Genomic DNA, 23,497 nt, shown 5'->3' with positions numbered 1-23,497 from the left:
AATACAACATTTTCCAGCATTCGCAACAAGAATTTTAGATTCTATTAATGACACGGAGGCAAGGATTATGCTTCTCAATTTTTTTACTACTCACATAGCAGCCAATGGAAAAAACAGTAAACATTGTAAAACAATACATATCCCATTAGGCTTTGAACCACGCCTCCTTCATTAACCAATCAAACATGTCCTTAGTGTACAAAATAGCGAGGCACCATTTTGACTACCTCTTTCTTTGCAATAAGCAGTCTCAAGTGATCAGTAAACCAAAAGCAACAGTTCTGGCTCTCAACGCAGAGCAACTCCAAACAGGTCCCAAACGAGACAACTATCCTCCAAGAGCGAAGACTTCCTTGTCACAAGGAATTGCAGATTCAGTTCTGTTGGGAATCCATTCCTGAAATCAGAAACAAGTTTGAAAATACGGAACCCAAAATTTTGGGGATATCGCATGGTGGGAAAACATACATCTTATGCATCATAAGACAACATGACAGTTGTAAATCTTACCTGTCCCAAAGGGTGGGATAATCCTCGTCTCCGTGTCCGTAATAGAATCTAAAATTCTTGCCACGAATGCTGGAACATTTTGTATTCTATGGCAGCACCGGAGGATACGATTATGCTAGTTCAAAGCTGACCAACAACAACAGAAGAAACATGAACAATGTGTTTATAATAAAATATCTTAAACATTGAATCTGAAGACCAATCTGCTGCTTTTAAAATGTCTTCTTAACGAGAACCCATAATAAAGGCCTTAGAGGCCATAGCGCCTCTTGTGGAATGCGCACCATACACAGGAATATCTATACCAGCTTCAGCCAAAACCCACATAACCCAAAGCGCCAGAGTGGCCACTGAGACCGGCAAAATGGTTTCTAGATTGTCCAGAGTAACTGACCCAGAGGATCCGATCTGTGAGCTAAAGAACGTTCTTCATATACTTTTAAGCATTTCAAAACACATATTTTCTCATCATGAAGGAAAGGGGGATACTAAACTGAACAAGACATTGTTTTAGTTCTTCTAGAGATGATGAAAGAAACACCTTAGGGAGAGAAAACCCTTCCTGCCAAATCTAAAGCATGAACATCAGACACTCTACGACAGGAAATAAGACACAACAACATATTGAGCTTTGCAGATATTTACTTTAAAGATAAATCTTTATTGTCCGGCCACTATTCTAACAAAGAAAGAACTTTAGATATATCCCATAACGTAGTATATCTGGGTCGTGGTGGACGAGCGACTCTCATGCCTTTCAACAACTTACACACCTACGGATGCATTCCCACTGGTTTTCCATCAATGTGGTTATGTCCGGCAGATAAAGCCGACCTGAAATTATTTACTGACCTATAAGACAGACCTGATTCAGCATATTCAGACAAAAAGTTTAGAATTTCCTTCAAATCAGATCCCACGGGATCCACCTGTGGTTGAAGACACCAACCCATCCATCGCTTCCTGGATGCAGAATATCGCTTGCGGGTGGATGGAGCCCAAGCCTGTTGTATGAACTCTGCAGCCGCCAATGAAAGGCCCTCAATTTGTTCATGTCTCTGGCGAGCGTCCAAACCATGAGGGTTAACTGATTCTGGAGGACCGGAGGATGTGGGATGCCAACTGGGTGCTGGACCAGCATCGGGAACACAGGCAGTAGGAATGGCAGACAACTCCAATAGATTCGGAAACCACAATTGTGTCTTCCATAACGGTGTGACTAATACTAATGATGTTGCCTGTCGGCGTACCTGAGCTGCTACTCTCAGAATCAACGCGAAGGGGGTAAAGGCATAATTCCTCTGGGAAACCCAGTGATGGAGAAACGCGTCCGTCCCCAATGCCATCGGATCCAGTTTCCAGCTGTAGAAGCGGGGAACCTGAGTATTGATGAGAGAGGCAGAGATCTATCAGGCAAGGCCCTCGAATACCCATGATCTCTAGAAACACTGAGGAATGGAGTCTACACTCACTGAAATCCCTCAGAAACCTGGAGTTCCAGTCTGCCACCTGATTGCTCTTGCCGGGAATGTATTCTGCCACAATCCTGATCTTATGTGCCATGCAGAAGTGCCAAAACTCCCTTGCAATGTTGGCAAGCAGTGGAGATTTTGTCTCTCCTAGGCGATTTATGTAGCATACCGCCGACACATTGTCCATCCTCAGAAGGATGCAACAATTGCTCTTCGATGGAGAGATCAATTTGATGGCAAACGATCCGGCTAACAACTCTAGACAGTTGATGTGTAATTTACACTCTTCTGTGGACCAACGACCGCCAGTGGCATAATCTCTGTATCTTGAGCCCCAGCCCCATAAACTGGCATCCGACTCGATAATTACGTCGGGAGAGGCTCAGAAAATGACTTTGCCATTCCTGACCTCCATATGAGCTAGCCACCATTGCAACTCCTCTTGCGCGTCTAGAGACAGAGCGATCAGATGACCGTACGAGAACCTTTTCTGTAGATAATTGATCTTGAGGCGTTGTAGCACCCAGTAATGGAGAGACCCTGGGAAGATAGCTTGAATCGAGGACGCAAGGAGACCCAGGATCCTCGCCAGGGACCTCAAAGAAACCATATGCTTCGACAGGGTTGTTCGTATCTCCCTCTTTATGGATTTGATCTTGGGCGCCGGGAGGACCAACTGGGCATTCACCGATTTGAAAACCTAGGAAGTCTACTTGTTAGGACGGGATATTCATGGATTTTTAGGTATTGATCACAAAACCCACCTCTGGTAACAGAGTAAGTTGTAAGTGAGTGCCCAACAGTGTGGGGTCCTGGGCTAGGAGAAGCATGTCATCGAGATAAATGATCATACGACCACCCATCTCTCAAAGCCGAGTGGTCACTGGCTTCAGCAGTTTGGTAAAACCCCACGGTGCTGAGGAGAGGCCGAAGGGAAGGGACAGGTAACGGAACCATTGCCCCTTTCACTGAAATTGGAAATATTTCTGATGGGTGAGGCAAATGGGAACCGTTAGGTAAGCGTCCTTCAGGTCCAAGCAGACCATCCAATCCCTTTCGAGTAACAAACCTCTTAAAAGATGGATTCCTTCCATCTTGAAATGTCTGTAGACAACGAAAGGATTGAACTCCCTGAGATTCAGCACTAATCTCTGTCCTCCTCCCTTCTTTTGCACCCAGAAGACGTTGCTGCAAAAACCTTTGGGAATGAAGGGTCCCACAGCAATAGCCTGCTTTGCCAAAAGCTCTTGAAGTTCTGAGTTTATAAAAGATTGTTCTTGTAGGGAAAAATAGAGAGGAGTAGGGGGTGTTGCCCAACAAGGAACATCGATTAACTCTATTTGATACCCCTGAACAGTGTGAATGATCCACCCATCTGATGTGATTTTTGTCCAATTGTACAGAAAATGCATTAGTCTGCCCCCCAGAGGAATCATAGGAAGGAGCGGTGGAATTACCTGATGACTGGGCATCGTTGTTCCTGAAGCCTCTCATGATGCCCCTGTTGTATCGGTCCTGGAAACCCCTGGATCTGGTGGGGTAAAATCCGGCCTGCTCTGGTTTAAGGGTGTATCCCCTACGTCTAGGGGCAAAGCCATGCTGGGGACTTTGGGGACTGTATCGGCCGGCCGAGAGACCCCTGCCACGACCGGCCCTGCCAGAGAGGGGATGGAATACCCAAATGAGACAGCACTGTGACTTATCTTGAGATGTGAACGTGTTGACAAATTTTGCAATGTCATTTACAAAACGTGCCCCAAAAAGCTGCCCCTCAGCTAGGGGACCTGGTTCGGCAGAAGCCAGTGCCACAAGCTGTGGATTGATTCGCAGGAGGACTGACTTGCGCCTCTCCTTGGAAAGGGCGCAGTTGGCATTGCTGAGGAGATATATTGCCCTCTGGGTCCAACCTGCAAGGACCTCTGGGTGGATAGCTGCCCCAGTCTCTTGCGCCTGAAGTGCTAGCTCCAAAATCTTGGCCAACGGGCCAGAGTCGTCCAGTAATTTGTCCTGACAAGCCCTTAGGACTCGGTCTACGCCCTTTTTGGGTTCTTTTTTATATTTCGTTAAGAATGTCTGCATGGACTTATCTATCTCAGGGGTCAAGGCAGTTTTATTAGCAAGGTCGGGACGGGGGCATTCAGATCTCAGGCGGGCTCGGACCTCCTCATCAAAGCTCCTGCACAGGTTAGTCTGCATATACTCCGCCACTGCCGGGGCGGAAGCCCAATCTGAAGAGCAGGGATGCACAATACTGAAAGGAGAAGGTTGGAATGGGGAAAGGGAGTGTTTGTGCTTCTTGGCACATTTACGTTGGCGCGATTCCTGGGAGGAATCAGTATCGGTATCAGTGTCAGTCGTGGGAACAGGGACAGAGGGGACCGGAACATGGGAAGGGATCAAGGGATTTGCATCATAATCATGTTCTTTGTCTTTCTGTAGCTGGGAATGAACCTGACCATGGGGCCAAGGGAGGCCAGAGGGCTCGGGGGGAGGAATAGGGGAGGGATTAGGAGTACCAGCCGGGGGGTAGGAGTGGTACCTACTAATTGGTCAAGGTGAAGAAATATAGACAGTAAGGCAGAGGAAAGGGCCTTATCTAACTTCTGATCTAACTTCTTATCGATAAGAGTATCCATATTATCATCATAATAGTAATTGTCATCCTCTGCAGGACCATAGGCAGCCAGTTCCTCCTCATAGACCTCGCCGTCTGACATTTCTGGTGAATATCTGCAATGTCCTTTACAAAACGTGCCCCAAAAAGCGGCCCCTCAGCTAGGGGACCTGGTTCAGCAGAGGCCAGTTCCACAAGCTGTGGATTGATTCGCAGGAGGACTGACTTGCGCCTCTCCTTGGAAAGGGCGCAGTTGGCATTGCCGAGGAGATATATTGCCCTCTGGGTCCAACCTGCAAGGACCTCTGGGTGGATAGCTGCGCCAGTCTCTTGCGCCTGAAGTGCTAGCTCCAAAATCTTGGCCAACGGGCCTGAGTCGTCCAGTAATTTGTCCTGACAAACCCTTAGGGCTCGGTCAATGCCCTTTTTGGGTTCTTTTTTATATTTAGTTAAGAATGTCTATCTCAGGGGTTAAGGCAGTTTTATTAGCAAGGTCGGGACAGGGGCATTCAGATCTCAGGCGGGCTCAGACCTCCTCATCAAAGCTCCTGCACAGGTTAGTCTGCATATACTCCGCCACTGCCCGGGCGGAAGCCCAATCTGAAGAGCGGGGATGCACAATACTGAAAGGAGAAGGTTAGAATGGGGAAAGGGAGTGTTTGCGCTTCTTGGCACATTTATGTTGGCGCGATTCCTGGGAGGAATCAGTATCGGTATCAGTGTCAGTCGTGGGAACAGGGACAGAGGGGACCGGAACATGGGAAGGGATCAAGGGATTTGCATCATAATAATGTTCTTTGTCTTTCTTTAGCTTGGAATGAACCTGACCATGGGGCCAAGGGAGGCAGGGGGGTCAGAGGGAGGAATAGGGGAGGGGTTAGGAGTACCAGCCAGAGGAGTAAGAGTGGCACTTACTAATTGGTCAAAGCGAAGAAATATAGACAGTAAGGTGGAGAAAAGGCCCTTATCTAACTTCTGATCTAACTTCTTAGCGATAAGAGTGTCCATATTATCATCATAATAGTAATTGTCATCCTCTGCAGGACCATAAGCAGCCAGTTCCTCCTCATAGACCTCGCAGTCTGACATTTCTGGTGAATATCTGCATATTCTCCTCCAAATCCCCAGTGGGAAGCCAAATTTTACAACCCAGACCCAGCAATGAGAAAGGGCGTCAAATGGGAGTAAATGCAGGGACAGTGAGGCCAAAGAAGAAGGTACCACCCTTTGAAGACTAGGACTACTGGGGGACAGCAGGCCCCTCCTGCCTCATCAATCAGGGGATTTCTAAAAATTAAGTTAGCAACCAGTTAAAATCCTGAAATGGTTAATGCTTAGGCAAATGCTCAAAATCTGTAAAATTGGGTTAGTTCAGGCCCGGTACTGGCATCAGCTCTGTTGAGCTGCTTGCCCTTCTTCTCCTAACCCTGGGAAAGGCGTCTACCAGCGTTCATAAGAGAGAACTGCGAGCGCATTTCAGGCGCATGCAGGCTCCAGAGAGAATCGACGCAAGCGGCACGAACGGCCCGTGCGCGCGACCTCACTCCTGGGGCGCCGGTAGTGCAAGGAGCGTGCCGGTACACAGATTGCATCCCTTGCAGCAGCGAGTAAAACCGGCCGCATCTAAAGGGGAAAAAACAGAGAACAAAGGGAAGCACAACATGTGCTGACTAGAAAGAGGATAAAAGTGAAAACTAGCGGGCGCGAAGTGCGGCGCGAACGCTACACCGCTAGCAAAGCAGAAATGTAATTAAGCAGGAAAATCATTTAAAATACCGTAATAACAAGACCATATCACTCAAGCCAAAAGCAAAAAAAGATGCGCATATCTTGACTGCGTAGCAGCCAAGAAAGAGGTAGTCAAGATGGTGCCTCGCTATTTTGTACACTAAGGACATGTTTGATTGGTTAATGAAGGAGGCATGGTTCAAAGCCTCATGGGATATGTAGTGTTTTACAATGTTTACAGTTTTTTCATTGGCTGCTATGTGAGTAGTACTGCCATAGAATCACTTTGGCGCAGGGAGAAAAGGCTTCTTCCCAATTGATTCCTGTATTAATTTTTTTTATTCTGTATTTCAGGAGCAGCGTGATATCTAATTGTTCACATTGCTCTAATTTTTCCATGAGATTAACAACTTCATGACCATGAAGAGCACCTATTTAAACGTCTGCCTCCCCGGGCTACTATGGCCCTTTAACCAGTTTCTTTCATTCCCGCCCACTCCGGCATACATGCCTTACTCCGTGACGTCATTGTGGCCAGGAAGGTTACTTCCTGGTTCCTTCCCCCCGGCATTACCGACTCGGACTCACACCGATCCTGGTTGCCAGCCCACAGAGGATCTTGCCTGCACCTCAGTCGCAAGTAACAATTCTCCTCGATCAATCCCATAGGTAAGCACTTCAACTGATCTCGCCATTGCCACGAGTCAACTCACCCCATCTGGGACTCCCGTTGACTCTCAACTATTTAGATTTTTTACCCAGCCCCCGGACACTTCCCAAGTGATGCCGGCAGTTGGCTGTCACACCCTCTTGCACCGGCCATCCATGTGACACCACGGGTCCCCTCTCAGGTGACCTTCCTACCTTACTCTGCCTCATGACCCATACATTCTACACTCCGCCTGCTTTTGGGCTTTACTCTTGGAAATCTATTTTCAGAGCCTCGGACAATTATCCTTGATGCCGGTTTTTAGCTCTCAACATTCAGACACAGAAGGCCTGTGTGTTGACACTGATCCTTCCATACTCTGATAGACAGTGACATTTTGCAGATAAAACACACCCCAGCTGCTTTCTGGTGAGTCCACCCCCTCAACTCCCAGATCTTTGAACCCTACCTGCCTTTCCAGTCCTACCCAGGTCTTCTGTCCTACGACTGGTTTTGACCACTGCTTATCTTCCCTTTCCCATAGCACATACCCCGGATGCACTCCGGCTGGCAGTACATCCTTACTCCAGGGCCTCTCACCCACACTTCATGATTCAATGCTTCATGATTCAATTATCCCGGTCTTCTCTCACATCAGGTACCCTTATCCATTGTTCCAGCAGATTCTACCTCCCTTTTTTCTCTACTTACCTCCTTTTTGTACAGCATGAACAAACCGGTAACCTGGTCCTAAAGATTACCCTAACTCGCTACGGGTCGAAACGTCGATGACTTCCCAACGCAACCTTTGGCGCTATACTCTGGTTCACAAATCGTTAATCCTTTTTAACTCTTGTAAATAATTATTTGTGAACCAAAAGTACCTTGTAAATATTTTCACCTCGCTCACTATGCGCCGCTCATCACTGTTTCACTTGTCACTTGTGCCGTCCACCTTGTGTGTCTCGAGCACTTATGTGCACAAAGTTTTTTCTTGGTTGCTCCCACATTCAATGTAAACAGTGCTGATAATGTTTTCCCTTTACATGTTCTGAATATACAGTGCTCCTGGCACATTCCTTAACCTTGTAGTCTCCCTGCTCTTTCTTTTTGCAACTATATATGCGTATTTATCTAATAGCATAACAAATATTACTTGTTGAGACATTGTTTTTGTTACATACATTAATCACCCAGGTCTCAACTGGGTATACGGGTTTACACATTAAAAAGAAACGAACATTTAAAAGCAAGCGATCGGGCTACGAGAGCCCTAACCCCCCAAGACCTTGTTTTGGATTCAAATAAGGACCTTCCAGCCCCTAGGGACAAATTGTAAAGTAAGTTTTTTTTTTTAGGTTTTGAGATGCTGCTGGACTCTCACAGAGCTAGCATAATCCCACTTTATTCTTGTTAAAGCCCAGCGGTACCAGAAAAAATGAAAAGAGATACAATAGAGGCCAGTTTTCAACCAGACCCTACTATGCGCAGCCTTCGCACGGTACATAGGTGCAGCGGATATACCATTCTCAACCGAAAACCCTGCTGCTCACAGATTTTACTCTGTACATTGGTCTTTGCAGAAAGGGTAGTCTTTCAAGAAGCCCAACTATGCAAAGCTGTCGCCGTACAGAGAGGTAATTGCAGAGAAGCCCATCTCTCGCAAAAGCCCACAATGGACAGCCAACAAATTCCACTGAGGTATTTGCAGAGAGGCCAGTCCCTTACCAAAGCATACCAGACGGTCCTCTGTAAGGTTATTTAGAAGAGGCCATACCTCTCACACACTGCTATTCAGAGTATCTGCACTGAGAGAGGCATTTTCTGATAGGCAAGTCCCAGAGCAAACCCTACCACGCACAGTCTTTTCCTTGCACAGAGGTCCTCCCAGAGAGGCCAGTCCATCACTAAACCCTACCAAGAACCTCCTTTGCACTGGACAGTTCCTTACCAAAATCTACTCTGCTAATACTGCTATGTTTGGCTACTCATTGTACAGCGATCTTCTTAGGAAATGCCAGTCCATTATCAAATCCTACTATGCACAGACTTCACCCTTTACACCAGTCTTTGAAGACAGGACAGTCCCTGACCAAATCCTACTACCCACAGATTTTGCTCTCTGCAGATGCCTCACACAGAGGGCATTCCCTACCCAAATCATATTACTCACAGTCTTTCCCCTTTACGGAGATGTTTTTTCAGTTTGGTCCCTCACTAAACCCTACTATTCACAGTCCTCACTATTTACACAGGACTTCATGCATAGGTGAAACCATGCAGTGCACAACCTTCGACCTGCACTGCAGGGAGGTCTTCATGCAGAGGTCACCAAAAGGTACTATGCACATCCTTTGCCCTCTACAGATGTCTTTGCTGACAGGCCAGTCCCGCATATAACCCTACTATGCAGAGACGTTTTTGGGAGAGGGCAGTCTTTCAAGAAACCCTACTATGCATAGCCTTTGCCTTTTAGAGAGGTATTTTTGGGCATGTCAGTCCCTCACCAAATCCTAATATGCCCTGTATAGAGGTTATTTTGCACAGAGGCCAGTCCTCTCAAGCCCTAATATGCACTGCCTTCGCCCTCTACAGAATATTGGGCAGATCTTCACCAAAACCTACTAGGCAAATAGTTGGCCTTGCACATCGTACAGCAGTCTTCACAGATATCCTTGTATACTCTCACACATACTCACGCACACATTTTCAGTCACATATGTACACTCATACACACACACCTATATATATTCACTGAAAAAAACATAGGTTTCAGGCCCGTTATAGTTAGAAATTAGCATTTAAAAAACCTTTGAAATTCACTGAAAAAAACATAGGTTTCAGGGACGTTATAGTTAGTTGGACATTTCACTCGTACAAAACCAGTGAAATTCAGCCGTTATAGTTAGTTCAGCAAACTATAACTCGTGCCCCTGCAATGCACTGCTGATGACGTCACATATTACATCATTCATGACATGGTCAGTGACATCACTGATGTCACCGATGTCCCTGAAACTTATGGCTTTTTCAGTGAATTTCAAAGGTTTTTTAAATGCTAATTTCTAATTATAACGTCCCTGAAACCTATGGTTTTTTCAGTGAATTTCAAAGGTTTTTTAAATGCTCATTTCTTATTATAATGTCCCTGAAACCTATGGTTGTTTTCAGTAAATTCCAAAGGTTTTTTAAAGCTAATTTCTAACTATAACGTCCCTGAAACCGATGGTTTTTTCAGTGAATTTCAAAGGTTTTTTAAAGCTAATTTCTAACTATAACGTCCCTGAAACCTATGTTTTTTTCAAGGAGTTTCAAAGGTTTTTTAAATGCAAATTTTTAAGGGTGATAGTAGTTATACCTATTTTTTTTGCACAGATTTTCTACAGCTAATTTCTAAGTATAATGTTTTTTACAGTAAATTGCTAAGTATCTGTAGTGATATTTTGTAACTGTAATATCCTATAAATATTTTTTCTTTTTTTAATTTTATGTAATGTCTTGTGTTTTCTAAACTATAAAATAAAAATGGGGGGGAAAAAGTGGAGTTGAAAACCCATCGTGTACCTATCTCGGTGGGTGCGCAGAGTCACATATGGGGGCCGCGCCGGGTGCACGACTTTCGTAATTTTTGTTATATGTTAAAACTATGTGTATATAATTGTAATATGCATATTAGAGTATTACATTATCTAAATTAATGATAAAAATCATATTTTTGTATTTGCATTGAAGTTATATATTTCTTAAATATATTTTGTGGAAGTCGTGTTGTGTGCGCCTTTGGTATGCGACGGATTCGTGGTGCCTGGCCCGCTTAACATCAAATACGTATGGGGTCACGTTGTGTTCGCGTTTGGTGTGTGACGGGTGCACGGTGCCAGGCCCCGCTTAATATCATATACGTATGGGGCCGCGCCGAGTGCGCAACCCCCATAGATTTTTTTATGTTTTAAAAATATATGTACATTACTTTAATGTGTATATGAGAGCAAGTGATTATCTAAACTAATTATAAAAGTCATATATATGTAGTTGCAATAAAAGTTATATTATTGTTTAATATATTTTCGTGGAGTCGTGACGCGTGCGTGCTGGTTGCACGCCGGGTGCATGACACCCATGTGACTTTAAAACAAAGCATTTTATTGGTTGACAAGGTTTTACATTCTAGCAGTTGAAGGACCACACTCATTTTTGTCATTCTCTCTGCAGCATCACTGGAGACACACCTGCTGTGTTTTTTCAGCTAGTGAGCGAATTTCTTTGGTGTTTGCTGAAAAATTGAACAATGGCTTCTTCAACTCCTGTTGCAGATCTTCCTTCTGATGATGAAGAGTTTGAGCAACCTTTAAAAAAAGGAAGCAATCTATGATCTGGAAGTTTTTCACCACTGCAGATACTGAAAAGAAGGTGTACACTAGAAAGGTGAGCTGTACACTTTGCCCAAGAATTTTATCAAGAGGAAGCGATAAGAAATATTCGTGTGGAACATGAAGTATGTTCAAACATCTTCAAACCATCCACCCAAGACATCTGGCACGTGAACAGCTCTGACTTGCACAAGAAGCCATGCAGGAAGGTGAACAGGGAGCTGCACCCATCACTTCTGGAGCCCCAAGCTCCTCATCTCAAGGACCGGACATTCGTCCTGAGTTTGCAACCTTTGAACAAAATTGTATGAAATGTAAGACTGTATTGTGTTGTGGGGTGTAGTGCATGGTGAATTTACAAGTGCTTGGGTTTTGGCAGAGTGATTGGATAAGTAGATGGTACTGACTGGGTGATTGGAAGAGTGCATGGGCAGTGACAGGGTGATTGTTGGAGTGCATGGGTAGTACCTGGGTAATTGAAGGAGTAAATGAGTAGTGTTTATGTGATTAGAGGACTGCATGGGTAGTGCACAAGGGATTGTAGCACTGCATGGTTAGTGCCTGGGTCATTGCATGAGTACATGGGTACTGACTGAATGATTAGAGTACTACAAGGAGAGTGCATGGTGAATTTATAAGTGCTTGGGTATTGGTGGAGTGACTGGATAAGTTCATGGTACTGGTTGGGTGATTGGAGGAGTGCACGGGCAGTTACAGGTGATTGCTGGACTGCATGGGTACTACCTGGGTAATTGAAGGTGTGAATGAGTAGTTTCTAGGTGAATAGAGGACTGCATGGGTAGTGCACAGGTGTTTGTAGCACCTCATGGTTAGTGCCTGGGTCATTGCATGAGTACATGGGTACTGACTGGATGATTAGAGTACTGCAAGGAGAGTGTATGGTTAATTTATAAGTGCTTGGGTATTGGCGGAGTGATTGGATAAGTACGTGGTACTGGCTGGGTGATTGCTGGACTGCATGGGTACTACATAAGTAATTGAAGGTGTGAATGAGTAGTGTCTAGGTGATTCGAGGACTGCGTGGGTAGTGCACAGGGGATTGTAGCAGTGCATGTGTTAGTGCCTGGGTCATTGCATGAGTACATGGGCACTGACTGGATGATTAGAGGGCTGCAAGGAGAGTGCATTGTGAATTTATAAGTCATTGAGTTTTGGGGCAGAGTGATTGGATAAGTACTTGGTACTGGCTGGATGATTGGAGGAGTGCAAGGAGAGTGTATGGTTAATTTATAAGTGCTTGGGTATTGGCGGAGTGATTGGATAAGTACATGGTACTGGCTGGGTGATTGCTGGACTGCATGGGTACTACATGGGTAATTGAAGGTGTGAATGAGTAGTGTCTAGGTGATTAGAGGGCTGCATGGGTAGTGCACAGGGGATTGTAGCAGTGCATGTGTTAGTGCCTGGGTCATTCCATGAGTACATGGGCACTGACTGGATGATTAGAGTACTGCAAGGAGAGTGCATTGTGAATTTATAAGCGATTGAGTTTTGGCGGAGTGATTGGATAAGTACATGGTACTGGCTGGATGATTGGAGGAGTGCATGGGTAGTGACAGGGTGATTGCTGGAGTGCATGGGTACTACCTGGATAATTGAAGGAGTAAGTGAGTAGTGTTTAGGTAATTAGAGGATCGTATTGGTAGTGCACAGGTGATTGTAGCAGTGAATGGTTACTGCCTGGGTCATTGCATGAGTACCTGGGTACTGACTGGATGAGTAGAGTACTGCAAGGAGAGTGTATGGTTAATTTATAAGTGCTTGGGTATTGGCATATAATTTTATGGTTTTAAGAACACAACATAATTTTACATTACATAACATATCAGTTTGCCTTTTTTGCTGTTTTCAGATTCTATTGAATTTCACCATACCCAGTGATTTCAATGTTGATCATCATGTGACAGGGGGGCGCGAAAATACAATCAATAAAATTGTTTTAAAAAAACAAATCTGTGTTCAAAATATTAACACCCTCAATAACATTGCATGTGATACAAAGATCAAAAATATGAACTGCTTCTTTCCCCCAAAAATTCTAAATACAATATCAATAAAACAGAAAAGATAATTGAAACATTTAGGTGCCGATTCCGATCCGGGAAATTTTTTTTGCGTACGACTCGTATCCGTATATTTTCACGTATGAATCGTACAAGTACCGTACAAACTGCGAAGTACGATTCGGATGTGAAAAATACATACGAATTGCGTCGGGAAAATGGTCCGAGAGGGAGCCGTAAATTTTTACATCCGAATAGCGTCGGGAAAAGTGTCCGATAGGGTGCCGGACATTTTTACGTGCAAATCGTAAAACAGAAGTCCGAGCGCGCAAGTACGATCCGTACCGCCCGTCCGAATACACAACCGCATGTAAAAGGCCCCGTACGGAGCGAACGCTGTAGCCTACATGTACATGGGTAAACTTGTGCCCGGATACGAGTCGTACAGCCCCCCTCACCCCGCACTTGTAAGCACCGTACCCCCGTATGTCAGCACCGTACCCCCCCTCTGCACCGTACCCCAACACCATAGCACAGCCCCGCACCTGTACGTGCTGCACCCCAGGCCCGTCTCCCAGCCCCGCACCTGTACGCCCCGTACCCCAGGACCGTGCCCCAGCCCCCCACCTGTACGGGCCGCACCCCAGGCCCGTCTCCCAGCCCCGTACCTGTACGCACCGTACCCCAACACCGTAGCCCAGCCCCGTACCTGTACGCACCGTACCCCAACACCATAGCCCGGCCCCGCACCTATACGCACCATACCCCAACACCGTAGCACAGCCCCGCACCTGTATGCACCGTACCCCAACACTGTAGCACATCCCTGCACCTGTACGCGATGCACCCCAGGCTCGTGCCCCAGCCCCGTACCTGTACGCACCGTACCCCAACACCGTACCCCAGCACCCTCACCCAGCATTGCGTATGTACGGACCTTACCTACGCGAAAAAGACTCGTACAGAGCCAGGACACTGTAAAACAGCACATGGAGGGTCAATTGGACTCGCACAACACCACAAAACACGTCAACATGACAAAATACATCTCTATGACTGACCTGGCACATCCAAACAGGCAAACAGAGGCCCTAAATCACAACCACCTCTTATAACACACCCACCACATATTCAAACCCAGCCACACCCACAAATGGACCATTAAAAAGGGCCCACACACACAACCCATGAGCCTTTGCAACAGACCCACTCCTGACAGACCCCACAGACAAACAACTGCACCTTACTTACACCTTAACTACACCTTCACTTACACACCTTCACACAACCTCATTCACAAACACCCCCTCTTCACATCCACACACACCGTCACATTCACACCCACACACCCACAACCATCCACACCCACACCCCACACCATGCCCACAGACAAGAATCCAAAGTTCACAAGGGCGGAGCTGGACCTCCTCGTCAACGAAGTCATCAGAGTCGAGACACAGCTGTTTGGAACATTGGTCAGACAGACCAGCATAGCCCAAAAAACAAGCCTGTGGCAGAGGATCGTCGATAAGGTGAATGCTGTTGTGCCCATCCGAAGGACCAGGCATGAATGCAAAGCCAGGTGGTACGATAACTTTTGAACCCTCCTGAGGCACAGCCGGGAGTAGCAAGGAAAACTGAGCATAACTTTGTTTTAAAACTGTAAAATTTCACTTTGCTTTTAAAATCACTCACCTTCCCTGTCACATCACTGCAGTGTGCAGGCACCCTTTCCTGCTGAAAAATGAGCACTGGTAAGGGCAAAATCGCCGTTTTGCCGCCAACTTCATTCTCCTCTCCCTGACTGGGACACGCCCACCTTGAGGCCACGCCCCCCCTCTTCAAAGTTATAAAAGACGCGCTGACTACTAGCGCTTTAGATAACTTTTGAACCCTCCTGAGGCACAGCCGGGAGTAGCAAGGAAAACTGAGCATAACTTTGTTTTAAAACAAAAATTTCACTTTGCTTTTAAAATCACTCACCTTCCCTGTCACATCACTGCAGTGTGCAGGCACCCTTTCCTGCTGAAAAACGAGCACTGGTAAGGGCAAAATTGCCGTTTTCCCGCCAACTTCATTCCCCTCTCCCTGACTGGGACACGCCCACCTTGAGGCCACGCCCCCCCTCTTCAAAGTTATAAAAGACGCGCTGACTACTAGCGCTTTAGATAACTTTTGAACCCTCCTGAGGCACAGCCGGGAGTAGCAAGGAAAACTGAGCATAACTTTGTTTTAAAACTGTAAAATTTCACTTTGCTTTTAAAATCACTCACCTTCCCTGTCACATCACTGCAGTGTGCAGGCACCCTTTCCTGCTGAAAAACGAGCACTGGTAAGGGCAAAATCGCCGTTTTCCCGCCAACTTCATTCTCCTCTCCCTGACTGGGACACGCCCACCTTGAGGCCACGCCCCCCCTCTTCAAAGTTATAAAAAGACGCGCTGACTACTAGCGCTTTAGATAACTTTTGAACCCTCCTGAGGCACAGCCAGGAGTAGCAAGGAAAACTGAGCATAACTTTGTTTTAAAACTGTAAAATTTCACTTTGCTTTTAAAATCACTCACCTTCCCTGTCACATCACTGCAGTGTGCAGGCACCCTTTCCTGCTGAAAAACGAGCACTGGTAAGGGCAAAATCGCCGTTTTCCCGCCAACTTCATTCCCCTCTCCCTGACTGGGACACGCCCACCTTGAGGCCACGTCTCTCCCATTGCTCCTTCCCTACAAATATGTGCATGTTCCGGAAGCGCAGCGGACGAGCGCAGCGGGCACGACGAATGCGTGCCGAAGGCGCGCATAAGGCAAGCTCGTCTGTGCTCGTCCGTGCCGAGACCGGGCCAGGGGCCAGAACCTCTGATCAATCCCCCGCGACAGGCTCCCCACATCTACCCCAAATCCACATTGATGGCACTGCGCACGCCTAACACCGACTGCGCTCAATTTAATCCACACCTATGGTCAGATACCACGAAATTTACATGTCCCCACTGTAACGTGAAGCTACAGATAATGAATGAAAAAATCAAAACGCATGCTGTCACTGCATCTATGTCTTCCGACATCACCGCTGCACTAATCAATGCACGATCTCTTGTCAAGCACCGGCAAGAAATACACGATCTTATTATCAACAACAACCTTGATTGTCTCTTTCTCACGGAGATATGGACGGATGGAGCATCCGATCCTGACATGGCAGTTGCGACCCCCCAGCCTATAACGCCTATTGCCTAGATAGAGTGGGGCAGCGCGGAGGAGGACTAACCATCATCGCCCGCGACCACATAATGGTCAGAATATCTCACATTCACTCCACCTCCTGCGAAGCCCTTCTTTTCGATCTTAAACTCACTCCATCGTTTCATTTTAAAGGCATCCTACTATATCGACCACCAGGCTCTCGCACCAACTTTCTAGCAAATCTGGGTGCAATACTAGAAGCTCCAGCGCTGGAAGACTCATTTACATTATTGGGCGACTTGAACTTCCATCTTGAGAATGCATCTGACAAAGATACCCAGTCCTTGATATCAGATATGCACACCATGAGTCTTCGGCAACTGGAAACCACCCCCACCCATATAGCCGGTCACACGTTAGACGGCATTTTTACTAATATGCAAGGCGTTAATATAATAGACCCCTTACAAATGCCATGGACCGACCACTTCGCCATTTTTATAAAAATATCAGTCACATTAAAAAGACTCAGACCCCACTCTGTACCGAAACCACAAACCATCAAAGTTTGGAAGGACATCGATCACGCTGAGCTAACGAGCCTACTTGAAAAATCTCGTCCTGACTCAACATTTGATCCAAACTTGGCCACACGACAATTTCAGGAGTGGATAGGTACCGCCACCCACTCCTTAGCCCCAACTAAAAAACTCTCTAGAAACAGAGCAACGCCATCAGCCCCATGGTTTACAGAGGAGCTCCGTATTAAGAGGCAATTCTGTAGAAACAGGGAGAGACATTGGCGCAGATCCTACAGCGCTGAAAGCAAGACCAGCTATAAGGAATCACTCGGACAATACAAAGCTCTTATTGTCGAGACAAAAAAATCCTATTTCAATGAACAAATCAATTCTGCCAAAAACTCAAGTAAAAAACTTTTTGAGATAACTAAGGTCTTAGCGGGAAACGCACCGGACCTGAATCCTCCACAATCCCAAGTCTTTTGTCATTCTCTGGCTGATTTCTTTTTCACAAAGGTAAATGATATATATCAAGCATTCTCCACAAAAACAGTAATCAGCCCCCCCATATCTAACAATAGGACCAACAATATCGAACTTTCTCAGTTCTTAGACCTTGGAGAAACACTAATCAAGGAAATAACGGCCACAATCAGATCAGGCTCAGCATTAGATCCTTGTCCTCTAAAAGTCATTCGTCCGATCATGGACTATCTCTCCCCTGACATTGTATCAATCTGCAACACAATGTTCAGAACTGGGATATACCCAGACTCCCTTAAAAATACCTTGGTCAAACCCCTACTTAAGAAAGTTAATCTGGACAAGGACCAACCAAAAAACTACCGCCCCATAGCCAGTCTCCCCTTTTTAGCAAAGGTAGTGGAAAAGGCTATGAACTCACAACTCTCAGAGTTCATAGAAAAACATCAACTACTGGACAATACCCAATTTGGTTTCCGCAAGTTCCACGGAACCGAAACTGCCTTAATAAAAGCTACAGAGGACATAAGAGTGATCCGGGACCAGGGAGGTACAGCAATACTCATACTGCTCGATCTGTCGGCATCCTTCGACACGGTCGACCACAAGATCCTGGTCGACCGTGCCGAAATCCTGGGCATCCGCCACATGGCTAGAAATCTGCTCTCCTCCTTCTTGGCCGGTAGATCACAGGTGGTCACACTGGGGCCCTTCCAATCGCACAAGCTGTCACTACCGTGTGGGGTTCCCCAAGGCTCATCCCTTAGTCCGACACTATTCAATATCTACGTGTCGGACCGGGCCTCTGTCATCAAGGCCTATGGGATGAGCCTTACTTCGTACGCGGATGACACCCAGCTTGTGTTGGCCATTAACGGGAATGGAGACAAGGTAGCTGAAAACTTCCAAGAGGGCATGCGGGCGATCGGTGAGTGGATGGCCTCTAACTGTCTAAAGTTAAATGCCGAAAAAACGGAGGTCGTCATATTTGGACATCTCTCCCCAGGATGGTCAAACACCTGGTGGCCCCCCACGCACGGAACACCACCTACACCAGCCATCACCGTCAGAAATCTGGGGGTGATTTTTGACGATAAATTAAATTTTATGGCCCACTCAAATAAAATAGCAGCAACAGCCCATCACAAACTTCGGCTGATCAAGAAAATCATGCCGTTTTTACCAACCTCAGCAGGTAAGACGCTGGTAAGCGCCCTCGTGCTGTCATCTCTTGACTATTGTAACAGCTTATTCATCAACGCCCAAGCAAGAGTGACCAACAAAATGCAGACCATCCAGAATGCTGCAGCCCGCCTCCTGTCTGGAATCCCTAAGTTCTCACCAATCTCTGAGACTATAAGGGACTTGCATTGGCTCAAGATTCGAAACAGGATCAAGTTTAAAGCGCTGTGCATACTCTATAAAGCATTGCACAACTGTGGTCCACATTTCCTGAAATCCCATCTCAGATACCAGTCCTCCATAAGATCGCTCCGATCTAACAACCTTAAGATCCTTCAAATACCACGAACAAAAACAGTTAACTGGGGCGATAGACGCTTCCTTGTGGCAGCTCCCAGGTTATGGAACTCCCTGCCAGCATCCATCAAAGACAGCCCATCCCTGATGCATTTCTGAAGAAAGATAAAGACCTGGCTGTTTGATCAAGAATAGTTACCGGCTTAACCTCGGGAATACATTCAAAGTTTTTAGCGCCGAGACGCCTACGGGCATTTGTACGCGCTGTATAAATCTCAAAAATAAAATAAATAAATAAATACGATCTGCGCAGGGCAGTCAAGAGGAAAATGAACGAGGAATACGCCCAGAGTAACATCACTGGAGGCGGGCTGCCCCACAGACCCGTACATTACCATCCCTGGGAGGAGAAGGTGATGGCCATGCTTCCACCGGTGGGAGTCCACGGAGTCGAAGGAGTCGCACAGCCTGGTGAGTACACAAACAACTCGCGTAACATGGGGGGAATGCCATCCACACCACAAATACACCAAATGCACGCAACTTCCCCCAAGCCCTCACCGCACACAACCACACTCTAAAACCACGCTCATGCCACTAACTTCTCCATGCCCCATTCACAAATAAAGGCAATGCCATGTCCCAGGCCACACCAACCACAAACCCAAGACTGGATGTCCGAGATGCTGGGAGGGTGGGGCTCACACAACACATTGTGCAACTCCGAAGCAGACATCAATGCCCTCAGCCCATATGGCCTAGGTACAGGGACTGGCAAAGTACTGACGAGGTAGCTGACACTTGGCCCTGCTGTATGCAGCACAAGGCCCTTCTGTGACCACTGTACACTCAAACACCAACTACACAAGCTCAGATATCTAGCACAGGCACTCAAACTTACTGTCATGCCAGCATGCACCATGAGGGGACAGACAAATCACCTGGGAGACCCAATGACAAATCACACTACACCCAACAGCAGGCCCGGTCACACACCCCCCTCACACAAGCACACACCTCCGGGGCAGGCAACGGATTTACCCACTCTCGCAATGGACATGTGACACAACAAGACCAATCCATCGCCAAATAAGCATCCGAGCCAAAATTCTACTGGTCAAACACTCAGGAGAACATACCAAACTGTCCCCCGCAACATACCCATCCCCAACTGGACATTGAGAGGAATGCTAGGCACATCCAACTACCTGGAGGATCTGTGACAACTTGAATATGTATGAAACATGGATGTGGCATGAAACAGCATTAACATTGTCTCTCTCTCACACACAGGGCAACGTCATCGACCTCCCCCCAACAATGGGGGAGAACAATCACAGTCCCAGGCTCAGCGTGAAGATGATTCCACCGGCAGCGACGACTCTCACCATTCCGTGGATGACCCCGACCAACCTGGCCCCTTTGGTGCCCAAGCCCCTGCAGCACCTGCGTCAGGTACATCTGTGCCAACCACCAATCCCATTCCTGCCACATCCCAGGAGACACCCAGGAGCACTGCTCGCACTGAACAACACAGCCAGTCTGACCAGGAGGGACAAGGTTCTCCGGGCACCCAGGAGGAGGCAGACAACCCCGATAATGCCATCCCTCAGGGGTCCCGTAGACCCGATGTGCCCCCAACGGCAGGCCAGGATCGCGTGGGCAGGGGTGGTGGGAGTGGAGGCAGGCGGAGGCGCGAACCTGACCAGCCATCTGAGGGAACCGGTATGTCACACATGCGCCACATCCTGGACACATAACGGCGTGACACCAGGTAGTGTCGAGCCTCACAGAGATGAAGGGGACACTCGACGAGATGAAAAACATGCAGGCCGAGCAACTTGCCAGTCAACAACAACACCAAGGACGGATGGAGGCAAGACTGGCTGAGCGCCTGGCGGTGCAAACGGACATGAGCCGTTCACTCGGTCGGATTGCCGACTACATGGGCAACCCTCCCTGTGACACCAGGCGAAGACCAGCGACCGCCACAGGGAGGGAGGAGGAGGAGGAGGATTTGTCCGACGGAGCATCACAGACATTGTCAAGGCCTGCATCTGAGGGTCCCCGGAGGAAGGTGGTTCGTCCACGGAAAAGACCGTGAGAGTCAGCGGACCATCCACATCTCCCAGGTCACCTGGCCTGGCACCTGGCCCTCTGGCGCAGCAGCACCACCTCACCTAATGACATTCTCTGCCACATGGACTTGCTGGTCACAGTCTGACCAATGATGACCAACACTGTGATCTGGACTCTGATGACTCCAACTGACAAGGATGCTATCTCCCCCTGTGAACTTTGAATTCTATGCACCCGGTAGAGCACCTTACTACATCTACCAAAAGACTTACCCCACCAAAAATAAATACTTTATTTTGTCATGAGATGTTGCTGTCATTTGGCATTATTCCCCAACATATGTGTGTGTAAATGTCAAACTATGCCTGAGTGTTGAACTAACTCCACACATCCATACCCTGGGATCGGAGTCTGGTACAGGACACATATGGGTCACAATGTATCATTCAATACAGACATGGAGCACAATACTCACCTGTGATGACCTCAAGCTGCTGAGGGGGTGCATGCAATACTGTGCCGACAGACCTATTTGGAAGAGTACCATTAAGGCGTAGAGGTCATGCCTCATTCGGAGGTTCCCGGGGAGGGAGTCCCAGGTATGTGTTCCCAGGTGGGAGAACTATGTCCTGCATGCTGGAGTACTGTGGATCTGAAGAATGGTGGCCAGGTCAAGGTTGGATGCACAGAGATGGCACTACGGGGTCTCTGATGACAGTGGTACAAGGTTGGTGTTGGGTCGGGGTTGTGGCCTGCCTCCTGAGTGTGGGTGGGGAGTCTGAAGGTCATCCTGCAGCACACAGTGATCCATTGCAGCTATCTCTGCTGGACGGTGATGTGGCAGGGGTGCGGGATGTTGCAGCTGAGGTGTGCAGATGCAGCCTGGATGTGGACAAGTGTCCTGGGAGTTTGGATGTGGCTGCCCCGTAGAGGGCAGGGAAGTATTTGACACGGATGTTGTCGTGGACCTGGGGGATGGTCCGTCTTTCCTTGGAGTGGATCTATCTGGAGATCATGTGCATAATGCAGAGGGTGTTGCAGTCTGAGGCACAGATGCTGGTGATTACCATGGCAAATGTGAGCAAGCAATCCATGATGCACACCATCTTGTGTGCATGGACACTGGGTGCGTGTGCGGGGCTTCTGCGGGTGGGACACAAGCAGTTGACCCAGCTGTTAGGGGACAATCCTCAGATGTTGACCTCAGTCCTGTACAAGTCCAGCCTCAGGTGGCTGCTGTTCTGCCATTCATCAATGGATCTCATGCAATCTAGAATATTGGAACTGGCAATGTCTGCGCCCTTGGTGAGGGTGAGGAGCACCTGGCTGTCAATGGCATACGAGTTGATGATGAGGTTGTGTGCGCATGTGATGGTGGAGAGGGGGGTCCTGGACACATTGTAGTTTGACACGCTGACAGATGATACCTGTGCCATGTGCCTCACAACGACAGCATACTACATGCAGAAGCCTTGAGTCCCACTCCCATGTCCTGCTGGGGTACAGAGCCGGTGGGGAGTAGGAGGGACATGACCTGGTGGGTGTGATAGGGCCTGGAAGGCGTGGCAGCACTGTGTAGGCAGTCGGAGTTGCACACTCATCATGCAAAGGTGTTGTGTGTGCGCTTATTGTATGTCTGAGAGTAGGCGGCAGATGTGTGGATGGACATTGCTTGGTGGGTGGCTGCAACATCAGACTGTAGTGTGATGTGGGTCATGTAAGGACATGAGGCTCGTGCAATGTGCACGTTGCATGTGCAGACGGTCCAGCCTTTGGGACGGCGTGGCCGCAACTGTGGCACAGACAAGCTGATGACAGCCAAATGAATGGGTTGATGGAGGAAGGGAGGAGCATCTTTTATGTGTGTGTGTTGCCAAATCAGGAAACTTCGTGTGCCCTTGCTGCAGTGGCTGCAACAGCAGGCGGCATGTCCTGGGAACTATGCCACAATTTCCACACAAAGACTAGGATGTCAGAAAGGACTACTGCAACAGGTGTATGTCAAGGAAGGAGTGACCGGTTTTCAATGGCACACCCAGAGACAAAGGATGCACAATCCCCAAAGATGACTGACACCGGATCATGAAACTGAAGGCCAAGCTGCGCACAGGAAACACACCCCAGAAGGTGTTGACGGCCCGTTGTGGGGACCAACATACCAAAACACATACACAGCCATGGACGTCATGCACAATAGAGAATCAAATACATGTAGAACAGCATGCAGGTTGCTAATCTACACAAACTCATATTCACAATCCTTGACAACCATGTCAGAAATGGCGCGTGCACAGTGGCAAGAGACATGCATTGACAGAGATGAGGCACCTTGGAGGCTGAGGAACACCTTTATTACTCAGGCTCACACCTATGGAAATGCATCAATATT

General features: G+C 47.5%; 1 long non-coding RNA gene across 2 annotated transcripts in view; it reads right to left on the bottom strand.

Annotated features, from left to right (window-relative positions):
* Positions 1-76: 76 nt before the first annotated feature.
* Positions 77-23,497, bottom strand: part of LOC146822227 (uncharacterized) — a 375,651-nt gene continuing 352,230 nt past the window's right edge. For both annotated transcript variants that reach the window (XR_014962822.1, XR_014962823.1), the window contains 2 exons: positions 511-636; positions 77-397 (listed from right to left, as the gene is read on the bottom strand). This is a non-coding gene — a long non-coding RNA (uncharacterized LOC146822227). The remainder of the gene's footprint in view (positions 398-510; positions 637-23,497) is intronic.

The sequence above is a fragment of the Triturus cristatus genome, chromosome 6, assembly GCF_964204655.1.
Source record: "Triturus cristatus chromosome 6, aTriCri1.1, whole genome shotgun sequence".
Classification (NCBI taxonomy): domain Eukaryota; kingdom Metazoa; phylum Chordata; class Amphibia; order Caudata; family Salamandridae; genus Triturus; species Triturus cristatus.
The sequence above is the reverse complement of the archived record's forward strand: the minus strand, read 5'-3'. Positions and strand labels throughout refer to the sequence as shown.